General features: G+C 44.5%; 1 long non-coding RNA gene across 1 annotated transcript in view; it reads right to left on the bottom strand.

Moving 5' to 3' along the window:
- LOC120401010 overlaps positions 1-18790 on the bottom strand; it is a 41094-nt gene extending 22304 nt beyond the window's left edge. The window contains exon 1 of the long non-coding RNA XR_005596226.1: positions 18659-18790. This is a non-coding gene — a long non-coding RNA (uncharacterized LOC120401010). The remainder of the gene's footprint in view (positions 1-18658) is intronic.
- Between the last annotated feature and the right edge of the window lie 356 nt (positions 18791-19146).

The following is a 19146-nucleotide window of genomic DNA, read 5'->3' as shown; positions in this document are numbered from 1 at the left end:
CAAGGAGAGTGCAAAAACTGTAGCATTCCTTTCCATAATAACCCATTTATGACCTATGGTAATGAGAATGTAAATAATCTTCAAAAGCTACAAATGAAAAGCCCATTATGAGAAATTACCAGGTCATTGGAGAAATGGCATCCAAAGAAAGGATTTTTGCACTTTAACATCATATCTATCATTGTATAGGATGTGATGGGGTATTCAAATCCCACACTGGAGAAGATGGGGTTAAGAAGCTGCTCTGAGCCCAGGTGGCCCTGCCGCACCACACCTGCAAAGCCTACACAAGCTGGAGGGAGAGCTTAAAAAGGGAAGCAGAGTAGCTCAGTGGTAGGTAGGCAGAGGAGGTGAGCTGACTTGCACTTTGAATGCCTGGGAAGGAGCACAATAGGAGCTATTGCTCCCTGAAGCTTGGAGATACCTGACCAAACCTGCAGAGGAGGGATTGGTGACTTTCAAAGGTCAGAAACTTTAATTTGGTGTTCAGTTCTTTACCCTGTGGGAAGAGGGGGCACGGGTAGGAGACGATCTGTGGAGGCAGCTGCATAACACCACAAGGTGCAGGTCTTAGCTGCCTACCATTGGGACCTGGATCGGAGCCTGCTGGAGAGGGTGGGCCCAAGCTCCCCTACCAGCCCCTAAAGATGGGATAATGACAGCAGTCTATCTGTTGGTGGAGTACCTATTTGGGGAAGATCCTGCAGGTGCAAAAGACCAAGGGGAAGCCCTTCCTGACTTCTGAAGACTTCCACAGTATTGGGCTCCTTATGTATACCCCAAAAGGGGTGAACTTGAATGTGTGACCTGACTGGACATCTGAATTGCTAAAAGGACAGACCCCCTCCCCCATCCAGCAGAGCTCTAGTGAGAAAGGGGAGTGCTCAGATGGAAAACAAGGTGTCACACCCCAGCCTGACCATTAAGCAGCACTGCTGATGAGTGTCCCCCTTCACAACATGTTTCGAAAAAATTACATGTTTAAAAAAAATGTCATGAAGAAAGAGTAATAAACCACTTTTTAACCCATAGACTGTAAGGACACTATAAGGAGATCATGGTTAGGTGTCTTTTCATTTCTGTGTTCAGTATTGTACCTCTATTGGAAAACGTCTTTCAGAGTCTTAGAAAGAAAAAAGTGAGATTTGAAAAATCTGGAAATCCATATATATGCAGATATTTAAATTACCAGGTGTACAGAATTGTCAAGCAACATATTGTTTAACATTTTTGAGAATACATCAGTCTTCAGCAACCTCAGAGCCTCAGCTGATGGAACTACATTCTTTTACACCAGCAGAGATCTAATCTTGTGTGTTTTAATATATCACAATTTTCCTCTTACCCTTTGTGGTCTAGGGTAAGAGTCTTCCACATTCTCACTATCATGGCCTGGGGTTTGATTCCCAGTCATGGAAAGCTGCTTTTCAACAAATTGGAAGAACTGCTGTATTTTGATAAGTTCAGGGAGGATAGGTATTAGCCATGGCTATTAGTCAGGATGGGTAGGGATGGTGTCCCTAGCCTCTGTTTGCCAGAAGGTGGAAGTGGATGACAGAGGATAGATCACTTGATGATTACCTGTTCTGTTCATTCCCTCTGAGGCACCTGGCATTGACCACTGTCAGAAGACAGGACATTGGGCTAGATGGACCTTTGGTCTGACCCAGTATGGCAATTCTTATATTCTTATGTGCTCTCTTCCCAGATCTCCCCCATTTTTTAAAAAATGCTACTCCTTCAAATGTTAAACTGAAGAGTCCTAGACTACTTTTACTACACAATCCATACAATCTCCAAATTAGTATAAAAGCTGGAAACAATCTCTTCGCTGAGCACAAGCTTCCCTTTGGTTTCATGCTTCACTGATGCTTTGTTAGCCTGTGAATGCTTTCCCTTTAGCTGTCTTTGTGAGGACAGCTTGGGCTCAGATGTGATTTAGTTGTAAGCTGATTGCTGTTCCGTGTGTGGACAGAACATGGCCAGTTTGGCTGCAGCCAGTCACTGTGGGTTTTGCACCTTACATCACTATCAGACGATGGCTAAGCCAGACAGCACCAAACAGTCTCCTTGTTGTTTTTCTTCTTTTAATGGAAAAGAAGAGAGCCTGGGAAAAGTGCATAGATCCCCAGACCTTCCTTGAGAACAGATGAATATTGTCTGCATGGTAATGAAGAGAACAAAAAGAATGGGTAGTTCAAGCCTCACAAAAGCAGAATGTAGACTAAAGAGGAAGAAACAAAAATGGGTAGGGAATATTGGTGAGGAAATAACCTATGTCACAGTTCCCAAATACTATTTATCAGCAGAACCTGTTGAGATTGTCTATGATGTCAAGCAGTCAAAACTTTGCTTTGATTGCTTGTTTTTCATAGCAGCAACATTAGCAATTGATTTTTGAAAAGGCTTATATGTACAGTGATTATAAAAACAGGATTATATTTTTAAACTAGTGCACTAGCTCTCCATTAATATACTACTAATAACAGTTTCCCACAAGGGAATAAGCTGAATAAGTGTCTGCTTCACTTTTATCATTGCAGGCTTCTGATGTTGCTTTGAAAGAAAGCTACACCCACTTTCTCCTGCATAGACTTGAAATTCACAATAACAGTAACTCTCTTGTTGTGATTATAGCATTTTTGTTGTTGTTTCTTTTAAGTGTGGAAAATGTATTGATGGGAAGCTAAATCAAAGGGGAGAGTTTTGCATTTAGTTCTGAAAGTGGTGAGCTCTGTAGCCATTCTTATCTCTTGTGAGAGTAAGTTCCATAATCTAGATCCAGCTCCTTTGAAAGTTCTGTCTCCCGTACTCATATTGAGCCTCTCCCTACTGGCTGACGGTTTCATTGTTCTAGTGCAATATAGTTGTCATGGGAAGCCACTGTCATGAAAGAAGAAGAAATTTTTCATTTAGCTATGACCAGTCCTATGAAAAGCTTTGAATTTCAGGACAAAGACCTCAAACTGGAATATGTATGTACTACAATATGAAGCCAGTGCAGAGAGCAGAGCGTTGGGGTGAGGAGCTCTAGGTGACCTGTGTTGCTCAACAGCAGGGCGGCTGTGTTTTGTACCAGTTAAAGCTTTCTCAGAGTGTGTGATTCCTTTCCTAGAAGCCTCTCTCTTTCTTTTCCCAGCTTACCTACTCTGGCGGCATGCTATACTCCTCCTTAGTCTGCTTGACACCTGTCTGCTAGGATTATTTCTCTAAAATATCCCACCCGTTCAGTTTCATTCTGCTAGTAGCCATGGTAGGGGTGCAAGAGTACACAACACATTGGTAGTCATTGGAATTTTAAGCACCATATTATGCAGACTTCCCCTCAGAAATATTAGACTACATACTCTTTAAAATGCTTGGAGCCCCATCTGCACTAGAGCTCCCATTATCAGTGGAGTTTCACCAGTGGTAGCAATGGTGGGAAAATGTTGGGGAAAAAAGCCTTTCTGACTCCCTTGTTCATCCACACAATCGTACATTTGTTCAGCATTGCCGAGCAATGTAAGTTTCCACTGTGGTCATTTAGTGCTACTGCCATTTAAAAACATAGTTGAGTCATGCCTGCACTTCCACAGAATTTAAAGAGATGAGGTGGGTGAGGTAATATCTTACATTGGACCAACTACTGTTGGTGAGAGAGACAAGCTTTTGAACTTACACAGAGCCCTTCTTCAGGTCTGGAAATGTACTCAGTGTTACAATTATATACAAGGTGCAACAGATTGTTTAGCATAAGTAGTTAACACATTTCAAGAGACCATTCAAGGTGAAGTGGCTCATTAACATTCCTCTAGTCAAAAAGGGAAAAGGAAGGGGAGGCGGGGGGGGGGGGGGGTAGTGGGTTACAGATTGTTGTAATAAGCCATAACTCCAGTGTCTCTACTCTCAGTCCATGATTCTTAGTGTCTAGCCAAGTTACAAATTTAAGCTCCTAGCTCATATTTTGAAGGTGTTGTGCAGAGTTCCTTTGAGGACGAGGACTAAGAGGTCAGATGTGGAGTGATTGTTTTGTGACAAGTGTTCGCCCTCAGGTGTTATGGTATTTTTGTTTTTATCATTTTCCTGTGTGAGTTCATTCAGGAGTGTAGTGATTGTCTGGTTTGGCCCATATAGTTGTTGTTGTGGCTTTTAGTACATTGAATGAGGTACAACACATGTTATGATAAGCATGTGTAGAACCCAGGGAGCCTTAAAGGGGTGTTGTGGTGGGTATTGATCACTGTTGCAGTGGAGATATGTCTCCAGGTTTTCCATCTAAGTCCTGGTCTGCACATGGAAATTAGATCAGTATAACAATGTCGCTCAGGGGTATGAAAATCCCTATTCCTAAGTAACGGTGTAGACAGTGCTAGGTCAACGGCAGAATCTTCCCTCTGACCTAGCTACCACCTCTCGGAGAGGAGATGGAGTATCTATGCCGACAGGAGAACCCCTCCTGTTGGTGTAGGTAGTGTCTTCAATGAAGCACTACAGCGGCATAGCTGCACCATTGCAGTTCTTCCATGCAGTGTTTTAAGTGTAGAGAAGCCCTGACACTTCCCAGACCTGAAGACGAGCTCTGTAAGCTCAAAACCTTGTGTCCCTCACCAACAGGAGCTGACCCAGTAAAAGGTATTATCTCACCCACCTTGTATCTCTAATATCCTGGGACCAACATGGCTACAACAACACTGAATACAGAATTTAAGGGCATTTCAGAACAAAACCTTATACATTTTTAGTGAATACAAGTACTTGTCAAACATATGGAGTTCCACTGCATGTGTAATTTACCTGAAAGCATTTTTCTCTCCTTACTGTTCAGCTGAAAATAACCTGAATCGTCCACTTAATCAAACAAGATATCCCTCACCAGTAGATGTTGAATGATGTGGAGGATTTTGCAAGAGAGTCACCACAGGAATATATCTGTCAGAACATCAGTCCACTAAGTCTGGTACCATAATTCCAACAGTGGCCAGTACCTTATACTTTAGCTTCCTCTTTCTCCAGTAAAGCACCTACCTACTTATACAATTTGCAGGTGAGAGTGGAGGGATCCATTTTCTGTCTAATGTACGAGATCTGTTTAGCTTTACTTTAGCATGCATAATTACAATGTTACTATTGGTTACAACTTTATCTGGCCGTTTAAAAAAATCCAGCTACAGTTAAGAGAGCCCACATCCATATGTGATTCTGCAAAGAAGGACCTGAGTGTCCCCCAATGTGTAGTGCACCTCTGCCAGGCAGAAATTGTCTCAGCATTTTAACTGCATTGTGGACTTAATAGTAATTAATTATGGTAATGGGTGCACAGTGTTCAGTTTTGTCAACAAAGATCAATTGTTGTCTCCTAAAAGGAGCCAAGTCTAGTTTCTCTGGGAATTAGGCAGGTATAGTAAAGTTGCAGAAGATTTTTAGAAGTACTATGAGGTTTGTAAGCTATTATCCAAATGTTTCAGTTCTTTCATAGCCTCAGTTCAACCTGCAGCAGTCTTAAAGGCAGATGAGAGCAAGATTTGATGAATATATTTATACGTTAATAAATGACTTCTACTGAATTGGCAATCCCTGAAAGTACAGTATAATATAAAAAAATACCATCTGGTGCTCTCTCTCTCTCTGTGTTTTTGTCTCTCAGAGGCCTTCTATCTCTTTGGTTAGTTTTTGACAGAATTAAATTTTTCTGTACTTGGCAGGTATACAATTAAATCCAAAGCAGAGGTTCTGCTGTTGTTTCAAACATCTTACATAAGCTTCATCGAGAGCTCTTTAACAGTGTAATTTCATATGAAAATGTAAATCAGAATCAGTATTTTGTCAGTGTATAAGCAATGAATCCGAAATAATAATTTTACTACCAAGCTTACGTTTTGGGAAAAGCTTTGCTGAGATTATGGATCAATGTGTAACTCTTTAGTGCCCTCCCCTGTTCCAGTTTGGAAATTACTTTTACTTGTCAAGAAGTTAAACTCTTTTGTTGTTAAGGAAATAAAATGATCATTTTGCTCCCAAAAAGGAAATATTATTGTAGACACTTAAAAAAAAAAGAAAGTAGCTTCCCTACTACCCAAACATCAACTCATTAGTTCTTCAGTCCAAACATCAACTTCGTAATTCTTCTGGAAGTGGAGAAAATCTGGAAAGAAAATCTTCTGGCACTGAGATCTCAAGGGATATCAATTTCCTATTTTGAAGTGTTGGTATTGGTAGTTCTTTTAAGTGAAACATTTGAGAGAGACAAATGAAAAAGCAGAACAACAATTAAAATTCACTACTCTCCAGGTATGTCTGAAAGAATTCCATCTGATTTTTTATTTTTATAGCAGCAGGTATGTATGACACTTTACATGCAGCTAAAAGGGCAGAGCCATGCCCTGATAAGAATAATAGAATCATAGACTATCAGGGTTGGAAGGGACCTCAGGAGGTCATCTAGTCCAGCCCCATGCTCAAAGCAGAGCCAATTCCCAACTAAATCATCCCAGCCAGGGCTTTGTCAAGCCTGACCTTAAAAACCTCTAAGGAAGGAGATTCCACCACCTCCTGACCCTAGTTAACCCATTCCAGTGCTTCACCACCCTCCTAGTGAAAAAGTTTTTCCTAATATCCAACCTAAACCTCCCCCACTGCAACTTGAGACCATTACTCCTTGTTCTGCCAATCTGGTACCACTGAGAACAGTCTAGATCCATCCTCTTTGAAAGCAGGTAGTTGAAAGCAGCTATCAAATCCCCCCTCATTCTTCTCTTCTGCAGACTAAACAATCCCAGTTCCCTCAGCTTCCCCTCATAAGTCATGTGCTCCAGCCCCCTAACCATTTTTGTTCCCCTCTGATGGACTCTTTTCAATTTTTCCACATCCTTCTTGTATTGTGGGGCCCAAAACTGGACACAGTACTTCAGATGAGGCCTCACCAATGTCAAATAGAGGGGAATGATCACGTCCCTCAATCTGCTGGCAATGCCCCTACTTATACAGCCCAAAAAGCCATTAGCCTTCTTGGCAACAAGGGCACACTGACTCATATCCAGCTTCTCGTCCACTGTAACCCCTAGGTCCTTTTCTGCAGAACTGTTTCCTAGCCATTTGGTCCCTAGTCTGTAACAGTGCATGGGATTCTTCCGTCCTAAGTGCAGGACTCTGCACTTGTCCTTGTTGAACCTCATCAGGTTTCTTTTGGCCCAATCCTCTAACTTGTCCAGGTTCAGGTCCCTCTGTATCCTATCACTACCCTCCAGCATATCTACCACTCCTCCCAGTTTAGTGTCATCTGCAAACTTGCTGAGAGTGCAGTCCACGCCATACTCCAGATCATTAATGAAGATATTGAACAAAAATGGCCCCAGGACCGACCCTTGGGGCACCCCACTTGAAACTGGCTGCCAACTAGACATAGAGCCATTGATCACTACCCGTTGAGCCCGACGATCTAGCCAGCTTTCTATCCACCTTATAGTCCATTCATCCAGCCTATACTACTTTAACTTGCTGGCATGGCCGGCTCTAACATTTTTGCTGCCCCAAGCAAAAAAGAAGAGCGCCGCCCCGTGCTACCCCCCGAGCGTCATGCTGCCCAAAGCCCCCCCCGAACATCACGCTGCCCGAAGCCCCACCCCCTGAGTGTCACGCCGCTCCAAGCCCCCGCCCTCCCTGGCGCCGTGCTAAGCCCCAGCCCCCACTCCGAGCACTGTGCTGCTCTAAGCCTCCCCCTCCGAGTGCCGCGTCAAGTGCCCACCCCTGCCCACCCAGGCGCCATGCCAAGCCCACCCGCCCGAGCGCCATGCCGCTCTAAGCCCCCACCCCCCCGGCCACTGTACCAAGCCCCTGCCCCTGCCCCCCCCCAGGTGCCATGCCAAGCCCTCCCCCCTCTGAGCACTGCGCCAAGCCCCTGCCCCCCCCCGGATGCTGTGCCGCTCTAAGCCCCCACCCGCTCGCCGAGCGCTGTGCTGCTCTAAGCCCCTGCCCCTGGGCGCCGTGCCAAGCCCCCGCGCTCCCCTAGGTGCCGTGCCAAGCCCTTCCCCTCCGAGCGCCGCGCCAAGCCCCGCCCCATCTCCGAGCGCCACGCCAAGCCCCCGCCCCGGGCACTGCACCAAGGCCCCGCCTCAGCGCTCACCAAAGCCCCGCCCCTCGAGTGCCCCACGCCGCCCAAGCGCCGCCCCGCCCGAAACCCCACACCCCAGTGCAAAACAAAACAAAAAAACCCTCCAGCACTGCCCTGAGAAACCAAAAAAACCCCCAAAAACGAGTGCCTCCCTGCCCCAAGGTGCCACCCCAAGCACGTGCTTGGTCAGCTGGTGCCTGGAGCCGGCCCTGCTTGCTGGCAAGAATACTATGAGAGACCGTATCAAAAGCTTTGCTAAAGTCAAGGAATAACACATCCACTGCTTTCCCCTCATCCACATAGAAGGCGATTACGTTAGTCAGGTATGACTTGCCCTTGGTGAATCCTCCTGATCACTTTCCTCTCCTCTAAGTGCTTCAGAATTGATTCCTTGAGGACCTGCTCCATGATTTTTCCAGGGACTGAGGTGAGGCTGACTGGCCTGTAGTTTCCCAGATCCTCCTTCTTCCCTTTTTGAAAGATAGGAACTACATTAGCCTTGTTCCAGTCATCCGGGACCTCCCCCGTTCGCCATGAGTTTTCAAAGATAATGGCCAATGGCTCTGCAATCACATCCACCAACTCCTTTAGCACCCTCAGATGCAGTGCATCCGGCCCCATGGACTTGTGCTCGTCCAGTTTTTCTAAATAGTCCTGAACAACTTCTTTCTCCACAGAGGGCTGGTCACCTCCTCCCCATACTGTGCTGTCCAGTGCAGCAGTCTGGGAACTGACCTTGTTCGTGAAGACAGAGGTAAAAAGAGCATTGAGTACATTAGCTTTTTCCACATCCTCTGTCACTAGGTTGCCTCCTTTATTCAGTAAGGGGCCCACACTTTCCTTGACTTTCTTCTTCTTGCTAACATATCTGTAGAAGCCCTTCTTGTTACTCTTAACATCTCTTGCTAACTGCAACTCCAAATGTGATTTTGCTTTCCTGATTTCACTCCTGTATGCCTGAGCAATACTTTTATATTCCTCCCTGGTCATTTGTCCAGTCTTCCACTTCTTGTAAGCTTCTTTTTGTGTTTAAGATCAGCAAGGATTTCACTGTTAAGCCAAGCTGGTCTCCTGCCATATTTACTATTCTTTCTACACATCAGGATGGTTTTTTTCTGCAACCTCAATAAGGACTCCTTTCCCCCCTCATGTTATTCTCCCTGGGGATCCTGCCCATCAGTTCCCTGAGGGAGTCAAAGTCTGCTTTTCTGAAGTCCAGGATCCGTATTCTACTGCTCTCTTTTCTTCCTTGTGTCAGGATCCTGAACTCTACCATCTTATGGTCACTGCCTCCCAGGTTCCTATCCACTTTTTCTTCCCTACTAATTCTTTTCGGTTTGTGAGCAACAGGTCTAGAAGAGCTCTGCCCCAGTTGGTTCTTCCAGCACTTGTCCCCTACACTTGTCCTCTACACTTTCCAAAAACTTCCTGGATTGTCTGTGCACCGCTGTATTGCTCTTTCAGCAGATATCAGGGTGATTGAAGTCCCCCATGAGAACCAAGCAATCTAGTAACTTCTGCTAGTTGCCGGAAGAAAGCCTCGTCCACCTCATCCCCCTGCTCTGGTGGTCTATAGCAGACTCCTACCATGACATCACCCTTGTTGCTCACACTTCTAAACTTAATCCAGGGACTCTCAGGTTTTTCTGTAGTTTCATACCGGAGCTCTGAGCAGTCAATACTCCTCTCTTACACACAAAGCAACTCCCCCACCTTTTCTGGCCTGCCTGTCCTTCCTGAACAGTTTATATCCATCCATGACAGAACTCCAGTCATGTGAGTTATCCCACCAAGTCTCTGTTATTACAATCACATCATACTGCAATCCTTGACTGTGCCAGGACTTTCAGTTCTCTCTGCTTGTTTCCCATGCTTCTTGCATTTGTGTATAGGCACTTAAGATAACTCACTGATTGTCCCACTTTCTCAGTCTGAGACAGGAGTCCTCCCCTCTTGCGCTCTCCTGCTCGTGCTTCCTCCCGCTATCCCATTTCCCCACTTATCTCAGGGCTTTGGTCTCCTTCCCCCGGTGAACCTAGTTTAAAGCCCTCCTCACCAGGTTAGCCAGCCTGCTTGCAAAGATGCTCTTCCCTCTCTTTGTTAGGTGGAGCCCGTCTCTGCCTAGCACTCCTCCTTCTTGTAACACCATCCCATGGTTGAAGAATCCAAACCCTTCTCTCTGACACCACCTGCGTAGTCATTCGTTGACTTCCACAACTCGACGGTCTCTACCCAGGCCTTTTCCCTGCACAGGGAGGATGGACGAGAACACCACTTGTGCCTCAAACTCCTTTCTCTTTCTTCCCAGAGCCACGTAGTCTGCAGTGATCCACTCAAGGTCATTCTTGGCAGCACCATTGGTGCCCATATGGAGAAGCAGGAAGGGGTAGCGATCCGAGGGCTTGAGGAGTCTTGGCAGTCTCTCCGTCACATCATGAATCCTAGCTCCTGGCAAGCAGAAGACCTCTCGGTTTTCTCAGTCGGGGCGGCAGATAGATGACTCAGTTCCCCTGAGGAGGGAGTCCCTGACCACCATCACCCACCTCCCTCTCTTGGGACTGGTGGTCGTGGAGCCCCCATCCCTAGGACAGTGCATCTCATGCCTTCCAATCGGTGGAGTCTCCTTCTGGTCCCTTCCCTCAGATGTATCATCTAGTCCACTCTCTGCATTAGTACCTGTGGAGAGAACATGAAAATGGTTAGTCACGTGTATCTCCATTGCTGGTACATGGACGCTCCTCTTTCTTCTTCTGGAGGACACATGCTGCCAAATTTCTTCACCATCCCTCTGTCCCCTCTGCGCAGCCTGCTCCGATTCTTCAGAACTTTGTGCCCGTAGAAGCATATCCTGATATCTGTCCAGGAAATCTTCATTTTCTCTTATGCAATGCAGGGTTGATACTTGTTTCTCCAGACCTCAAACCTTCTCTTCCAGATAAGCTTACTATCTAAACCAGGGGTGGGCAAACTGTGGCCTGGGAGTCCCATCCAGCTCTCCAGATGTTTTAATCTGGCCCTCGAGCTCTCACCAGGAAGCAGGGTCTGGGGCTTGTCCCGCTCCAGTGGGGAGTGGGATTGGGGATTTGCCCCACTCCACGTGGCTCCTGGAAGCAGCAGCATGCCCCACCTCTGGCTTCTACACAAAGGGGCAGCCAGGGGGCTCTGCACGTTGCCTCCGCCCCAAATGCTGCCCTGCAGCTCCCATTGCCCGGGAACCACTGCCAATGGGAGCTCCAGGGGCAGCGTCTGGGGACAGGGCAGCATGCAGAGCCACCTGGCTGCACCTCCACATAGGAGCAGGAGGGGGTACATGCTGCTGCTGCTCTTGCTGCTGCTGCTTCTAGGAGTTGCTTGAGGTAAGTGCCGCCCATAGCCTGCACCCTGACCCCCTCCCATGCCCCAACCCCCCTACCCCAGCCCTGATCCCCCTCCCATCCTCCAAACCCCTCCATCCCAACCTGGAGCAACCTCCCACACCCCCAACGCTGCATCCCCAGCCCCAACCCAGAGCCCGCACTCCCAGACGGAGCCCTCACCTCTTGACCCCCATCTCAACCCCTGCCCCAGGCCGGAGCCCTCCCGCACCTTGAACGCCTCATTGCTGGAGCCCTCACATCTTGCACCCCTCCCCCACATGTCAACCCCCTGCCCCAGCCCGGATGCCGCACCCCCAGCCAGAGCCCTCACCCCCTCCCGCACCCCAACCCTCAATTTTGTGAGCATTCATGGCATTTCCATACCCAGATATGGCCCTCAGGCCAAAAAGTTTACCCACCCCTGATCTAAATAGACAAAGTAGGAATGCAACTACTTTTTGGGGGGTTGGGGGAGGGGATGTCAGGATGGTGGAAGAATGAGCAAAAATATTCACTAGATCTATTAGAGCAGTGGTTCCCAAAGTGAGGTGCCTAGACAGCTGGAGGTCTATTGGGGGTTATGTCCCTTGAGCCAGGGCCAGAACACACCTGAATGGTGTTCAAGCATTTTTGCCACATGGAGGATTCCATTTTGAGAACAAAATTGCATCTTTCGTGCAGTGTGACCTCACATCCACCATGTGTGAGAGATCACACTGGTGGGGGCATTCCCATGCTGGCAGTGGTGTTCCCATAGTACTGGAAATGAAAGGGGCTCAGAACAATTAGACAGATTAAAAAAAAAACAGGAGTACTTGTGGCACCTTAAAGACTATTTGTTAGTCTTTAAGGTGCCACAAGTACTCCTGTTTTTTTTGCGGATACAGACTAACACGGCTGCTACTCTGAAACAGATTTTAAAGGGCTCCTCCATAGAAAAAAGTTTGGGAACCACTGTGTTTGAAGATTCCTGGAGACTTACTTCATTATTGTATCAGGGTGAAATTCACTCACAGTGTGGAGGGTGAGTTCAAGATCTCCACAGCACTTAAGCCCTGAACAAGGGCTGCATCAGGATTCCATGTCTGGAACAACTATGAAAGAATGAGCACTGCTGCATGCTGCCAGTCCCACATAAACTGATACAGGCTTCAATGAGAGTCAGGGTTGGGGAAGGGCTGAGGGAGCCATATTTTCCTGGAGCTTTGGTGAGGAGAGGGACTCTGCATCACTGCTGGCACTGCATTAAGGAATGGGTATCACCTCCCCATAATCTCTGTACTGCACCCCCATAAAGCCTGAATACTCAAGATTTATGTAGGTGGGTAGAATGGATTTCACCTCTAGAGAACAATGTCAGCTTTAAATAAAACAGATTCCTTCTAGTAAAGAGCAATTAACTATGTATATAACTGTGGCCTTACCAAATTCATGGTCCATTTTGGTCAATTTCACAGTTGTAGGATTTTTAAAATAATAAATTCCATGATTTCAGATATTTAAATCTTAAATTTCACAGTGTTGTAAGTAGAGGGGTCCTGACCCAAGAGAGGTTAGTGAGGGGGGTCCTAAGGTTATTGTAGGGGGGTCACAGTATTGCCATGCTTACTTCTGCTCTGCTGCTGGCAGCGGTGCTGCCTTCAGAACTGGGCAGCCAGAGCATGGTGACTGTGAGCCAGGAGCCCAGCTCTGAAAGCAGCGCCACCGCCAGCAGCAGCGCAGAAGTAAGGATGGCATAGTGTGGTATTGCCATCCTTCCTTCTGCACTGCTGCCTGCAGAGGTAGGCCCTCAGGCAGCAGCCACCACTCTCCAGCCACCCAGCTCTGAAGCCAGCAGTGCAGAAGTAAGGGTAGCAATACCACAACCCCCTACAATAACCCCTGCCCCCTCCACACACACAATCCCCTTTTGGGTCAGGACTCCCAGTTTGAGAAATGCTGGTCTCCCCTGTGAAATCTGTATAGTATCAGGTAAAAGTACACAAAACTCCAGATTTCAGGGGAGAGAACAGATTTCACTGTTCGTGATGCATTTTTCAGGGCCTTGAATTTGGTTGGGCCCTAGCTATAACATTTCACGAATACTACCCTTTTCTCCCTCTCCCCCATCCTCCCCTTAAGCATGGAATTCACTAATGAATGAAGCTTGCAGCCTCCAGCCTTTTCTTTCTCCCTTTTAGATAACATCTAACTGGCCTATACCTTTGGTGCATTGTATCTGAATCACGATAGTGACCTCAGAGGTATGAGCCTAACTTGTAAGGTTTTTTTCTCTTGTTTCATTTGGTCCATAATCATTTTTTGGGATAATTCTGGCATTCTTATCCTCTTTTATATGGAGAAATATAAGTCCTATTTCTCACTCTCTTTCATTGTGTTATGCAATGTGTGCTAATAAGATGCTGTCCATCTGTCTTCCTTTTGTATGTGGGATCTTGTATTCTACAAGACATTTATGTAGGTTAGCTTGCCTTCATATGACGTAAAGATAAGTAAATGGAAGTAAGACAATGATTAGAATATACAGGTCATAGATTTCTTCATCCCCCAAATAATCTGATTTTTTAAAAAAGAAAGTAATCCTAAAAGGAGAGATTATCCAAAGCAATTGTGAACATTGCTCCAAAATCTTAACTGTATTTTGTGTTAGTTTTTAAAATAGTTTTATAAATGTAATACAATCCATTAGAGCCCAATTAAAAAAAACACCATAGCTTGTTTATTGGCCTTATTTGGGAGTTAAGGTTTTCAGACTGTAACTGGAAAATACTCAGCTTCCAAATATTTGGGGGTGATCATGCCAATGCAGGGCTTGAGGGAGATATCCTAGTCTAGTGAGATCCATCCAGCCAATGAATGGGTGAATTTAGACTATGGCCCTGACTCTGCAATGATCTTTGTGCTAATCTGTGCAGATCTAATTTTAGGATTGAGCTCTTAGTCACCAGCCTAGTGTGTGTACACAATATTTCAAAACTTTCAACATTACTCTGAACTAGTGGTCGCCAGTGGCCATAAATATCAGTTAGTAGCAATTCTAGCAGTATGTTAAGGGCTGTTATAAAGTGGATGGTGATCAGTTGTTCTCCATGTGCACTGCAGGTAAAACAAGAAGCAATGGGCTTAATCTGCAGGAAGGGAGATTTATCTTAGATATTAGGAAAAGTTTCCAAACTATAAGGTTAATTAAGCACTGGAATTGGTTACGAAGGGAAGTTGTAGAATCCCCGTCATTGGAGGTTTTTAAAAACAGGTTAGACAAAGACCTGTCAGGGATGATCTGGGTATACTTGGTCTGCATCAATGAAGTGGGATGGATTAGATGACCTCTCAGGGTCCTTTCCAGCCCTACATTTTCTATTATTAGCCAGAAGAAACAGCAGTTCTTAAAGGAATTCTGTGAGGAAATTGTTTAGATGACACTTTAAACCCATTTGAAAATTGTGGATTTAAAAATGTCCTCTCTTTAGAGATTTGAACTTTGTTTATTATAGAAAAGAGGGAGTTTGAACTTCAGCTCACTTCTCCATCCATCCATCCATCCACAGTAAAAGGGTATAATGAAGGGCAATAAAGGAAGATGATGCGGTAGGAAGAGTAGCTCACAAGCTTCCATGACATTACTACCAGCATTTGACTATGTTCTTACAGGGTGAAATTCACCCTGTGCAGAGGACCTAGACAAGATCTATGCACCACTTAAAATAGGCAAATAGGGCATTGGTCAGGAGCGGTGCAAGACTTTGTACTGGTCTTCTGCAAAAACATAAATTTCACCCCAAATCAGTAACACAATATGGCCAATAAATGATTATATCTGCAGCACTGAATTTTTTGTTTGTTTAACAGAAACATCATAGGGCTGGATCTTAAACAAATTGAAGTAAATGGGTATTCTGCTACTATCAATTCCAGTTGGCCAGGAGACTCCATCCCATCCTGGCAGATGATGACCTAGCCTTTTTTGTACTTGTTTTCATCACCTTTTGTCTAGACTTGGGCATGAAGCCATCAGCCTTTAGGAAATTTCAGCCAGTACAAAATGCTGCAGCATAGGTGACCATGAGGCCATCAGACCTGTCCTCCGCTCGCTACACTGGCTTCCTATAGAACAGGGATCGGCAACCTTTGGCACGCGGCTTGCCAGGGTAAGCACCCTGGCAGGCCAGGCCGATTTGTTTACCTGCCACATCCGCAAGTTTGGCGATTGCGGCTTCCTCTGGCCACGTTTCACTGCTCCAGGCCAATGGGGACTGCGGGAAGCGGCGCAGGCAGAGGGTTCTGCTGGCTGCTGCTTCCCGCAGTCCCCATTGGTCTGGAGCAGCGAACTGCGGCCCGTGGGAGCTGCAATCAGCTGAACCTGCAGACGCGGCAGGTAAACAAACCATCCCGGCCCGCCAGGGTGCTTACCCTGGCGAACCATGTGCCAGAGGTTGCCAATCCCTGCCATAGAATATTAAGTCAAGTTTAAGCTCTTGATGCTTATCTTCAAGGCACTCAATGGCCTGGCCAGGATATCTAAAAGATCACCTAAAGTTCCAGCATGAGGACTGTGACTGATAACTTTGTTCGGCTGGCACAATTGTGCTTTCCACAATAAAGGTAAAACTCATCTGTGCAGGAGATAGTGCAATGAACTCCTCTAAGAACTACAGACCATCACAAACCTCCCCACCTTCTGTTCTAAGTGCAAGGCAAACTTTTCCTACCTGCATTCTGTAACCTAAACACATAACAACGTGTACATAACAACAAAACAGAAATCTAACAAAACAAAACACTCCACTGCAAACACAATCCTCACCCGCAGCCCCCGCCTCACCCCCGGGAAGGAGATGAGAGAACAAACCACATATGACAGATATTAGTCGTGTTACTTAATGCTCTACTGGTAGGTGCTTGGATGCTATTGTGAAGAATGGTAAAAATCTATATACAATAGGATAACATAGAATACACTTGATTGAAAGCAGGATCAGGACCATAGACCTTACATTTACATATTTATACAATTTTTTAAAGACCAATTCAAAACTTCTTCTATTCATATAGTAGATTGAATATGCTCTTTATACGCAAGCAATGAGGCCTTCAAAGACCTAGGAATTTTGCTAAGGATCCACTGATTAGGCTAAGGGGAAAAAATCTAATCACTTGTTCATGGGTAGAAAATACTTCATTTGGTTGTCCAATAACAAATGAGACTGTCCCAGGTTTCAGGCGGTGTTCTTGTTCTCAAGTAAATTAGCATACTGAAATATTGTTACCACTGCCATTGTCTAAAGGCTCTTCTCGGTGTTCTATTCTGAAATAGCAGCAAAGATCCAGACTAACACGGCTACCCTTCTGATACTATTCTGAAATACTGTGCCAGTTCTCATTAGTACTTTCTTGTTTTTAGTTTCTCTGACTCTCACTTGATTTTACATATTTAGTTTTGTCTTCGTTTCATATGAATGGTAATGCCACTGTCACAATCAGTCTGAGACTAAGTCAGCACTGACACTGTATAAAAATATATTTCAAATAAGTGAAAATTCTATCATCTAAATAGCATTGTAGACAACTTCCATCTGGTGTTTGGAATCTAGGTCTGATCCTACAGAATCGTTTTTGCTTAATATTGTCTGTGGCTCACTGACTAGCCTCAAATATGTTTTTACCCTTATTTCCCTTCAATTCAGTAGTCAATAGTCTTGATTTTATATATATATATATATATATATATATATATGAGAGATATTAATCGTAAACTCACTTGATTAACTCAAAAAATTAATTGTGATTAATCACAGTTTTAATTTCATTGTTAAACAATAGAATACCAGTTGAAATTTATTAAATATTTTTGGATGTTTTTCTACATTTTCAAATATATTGATTTCAATTACAACACAGAATACAAAGTGTACAGTGCTTACTTTATATTTTTATTACCAATATTTGCACTGTAAAATGATAAAAAGAAATAGTATTTTTCAATTCACCTCATACAAGTACTATAGTACAATCTCTTTATCATGAAAGTTCAACTTACAAATGTAGATTTTTTTTGTTACTTAACTACACTCAAAAACAAAACAATGCAAAACTTTATAGCCTACAAGTCCACTCAGTCCTACTTCTCATTCAGCCAATCGCTAAGACAAACTAGTTTGTTTACATTTATGGGAGATAATGCTGCCCTCTTCTTATTTACGATGTCACTGGAAAATAAGAACAGGCATTTGAATGGGATTTTTGTAGCTGGCATTGCAAGATATTTATGTGCCAGATATGGTGAACATTGGTATGCCCCTTCATGCTTCAGCCACCATTCTAGAGAACATGCTTCCATGCTAATGATGCTTGTTAAAAAATAATGTATTAATTGAATTTGTGATTGAACTCATTGGGGGAGAATTGTATGTCTCCTGCTCTGTTTTACCCACATTCTGCCATATATTTCATATTATAGTAGTCTTGGATGATGACTCAGCACATGCTCATTTTAAGAACACATTCGCTGCAGATTTGACATAACACAAAGGAGGTATCAATGTGAGATTTCTAAAGATAGCTACAACACTTGACCCAAGGTTTAAGAATCTGAAGTGCCTTCCAAAATCTGAGAGGGATGAGGTGTGGAGCATGCTCTCATAAGACTTAAAAGAGCAACACTGCAATGCAGAAACTACAGAACCCAAACCACCAAAAAAGAAAATCAACCTTTTGCTGGTAGCATCTGACTCAGATGATGAAAATGAACATGTCAGTCCACACTGCTTTGGATTGTTATCAAGCAGAACCAGCCATCAGCATGGATGCATATCCCCTGGAATGGTGGTTGATGCATGAAGGGACATAGAATATGAGGGTTGAAAGGGACCTTAGGAGGCCATCTAGTCTAACCCAAACATATAATAATTCAAAGCAGGACCAATCCCCAGACAGATTTTCACCCCAGTTCCCTAAATGCCCCCCTCAAGGATTAAACTCACAATTTTAGGTTTAGCAGTCCAACGCTCAAACCACTGAGCTATCCCTCCCCCCAAGGAGTCAAAGTGCTCTTAGGACCCTGAGTAGGGTGACCAGATGTCCCGATTTTATAGGGACACACTACCAATTTGGGGATCTTTTTCTTATTATCCCCCACCCCCTGTCCCGATGTTTCACATTTGCTGTCTGGTCACCCTAACCCTGAGAAAGGGCCCACACTACCAGGTACACATACCTGCCCCCAGCTTCTCTCCATACGAATCTTTAGCTCATCTGGCATGTAAATATCTTGTGACGCCAGCTACAACAGTGCCATGGGAACGCCAGTTCTCACTTTCAGATGACATTGGAAAGAAGCAGGCAGCATTATCTGCTGCAAATGTAAAAAAAAACAACACTCGTTTGTCTGAGAGATTGACTGAACAAGAAATAGAAAGTCCAGGGAATCCTAGGCTCTAAAGTTTTACATTGTTTTATTTTTGAATGAAGTAATTTTTGGTACATAATTCTACATTTGCAAGTTCAACTTTCATGATAAAGCGATTGTACTACAGTACTTGTATTAGGTGAATTAAAAATACTATTTCTTTTTTTTACAGTGCAAATATTTGTAATAAAAATATAAAGTGAGCAGTGTACACTTTGTATTCTGTGTTATAATTGAAATAAATATATTTGAAATGTAAAAACCCTCCAAAATATTTAAATAAATGGTATTCTATT

The sequence above is a fragment of the Mauremys reevesii genome, linkage group 3 (assembly GCF_016161935.1).
Source record: "Mauremys reevesii isolate NIE-2019 linkage group 3, ASM1616193v1, whole genome shotgun sequence".
Classification (NCBI taxonomy): domain Eukaryota; kingdom Metazoa; phylum Chordata; order Testudines; family Geoemydidae; genus Mauremys; species Mauremys reevesii.
The sequence above is the reverse complement of the archived record's forward strand: the minus strand, read 5'-3'. Positions and strand labels throughout refer to the sequence as shown.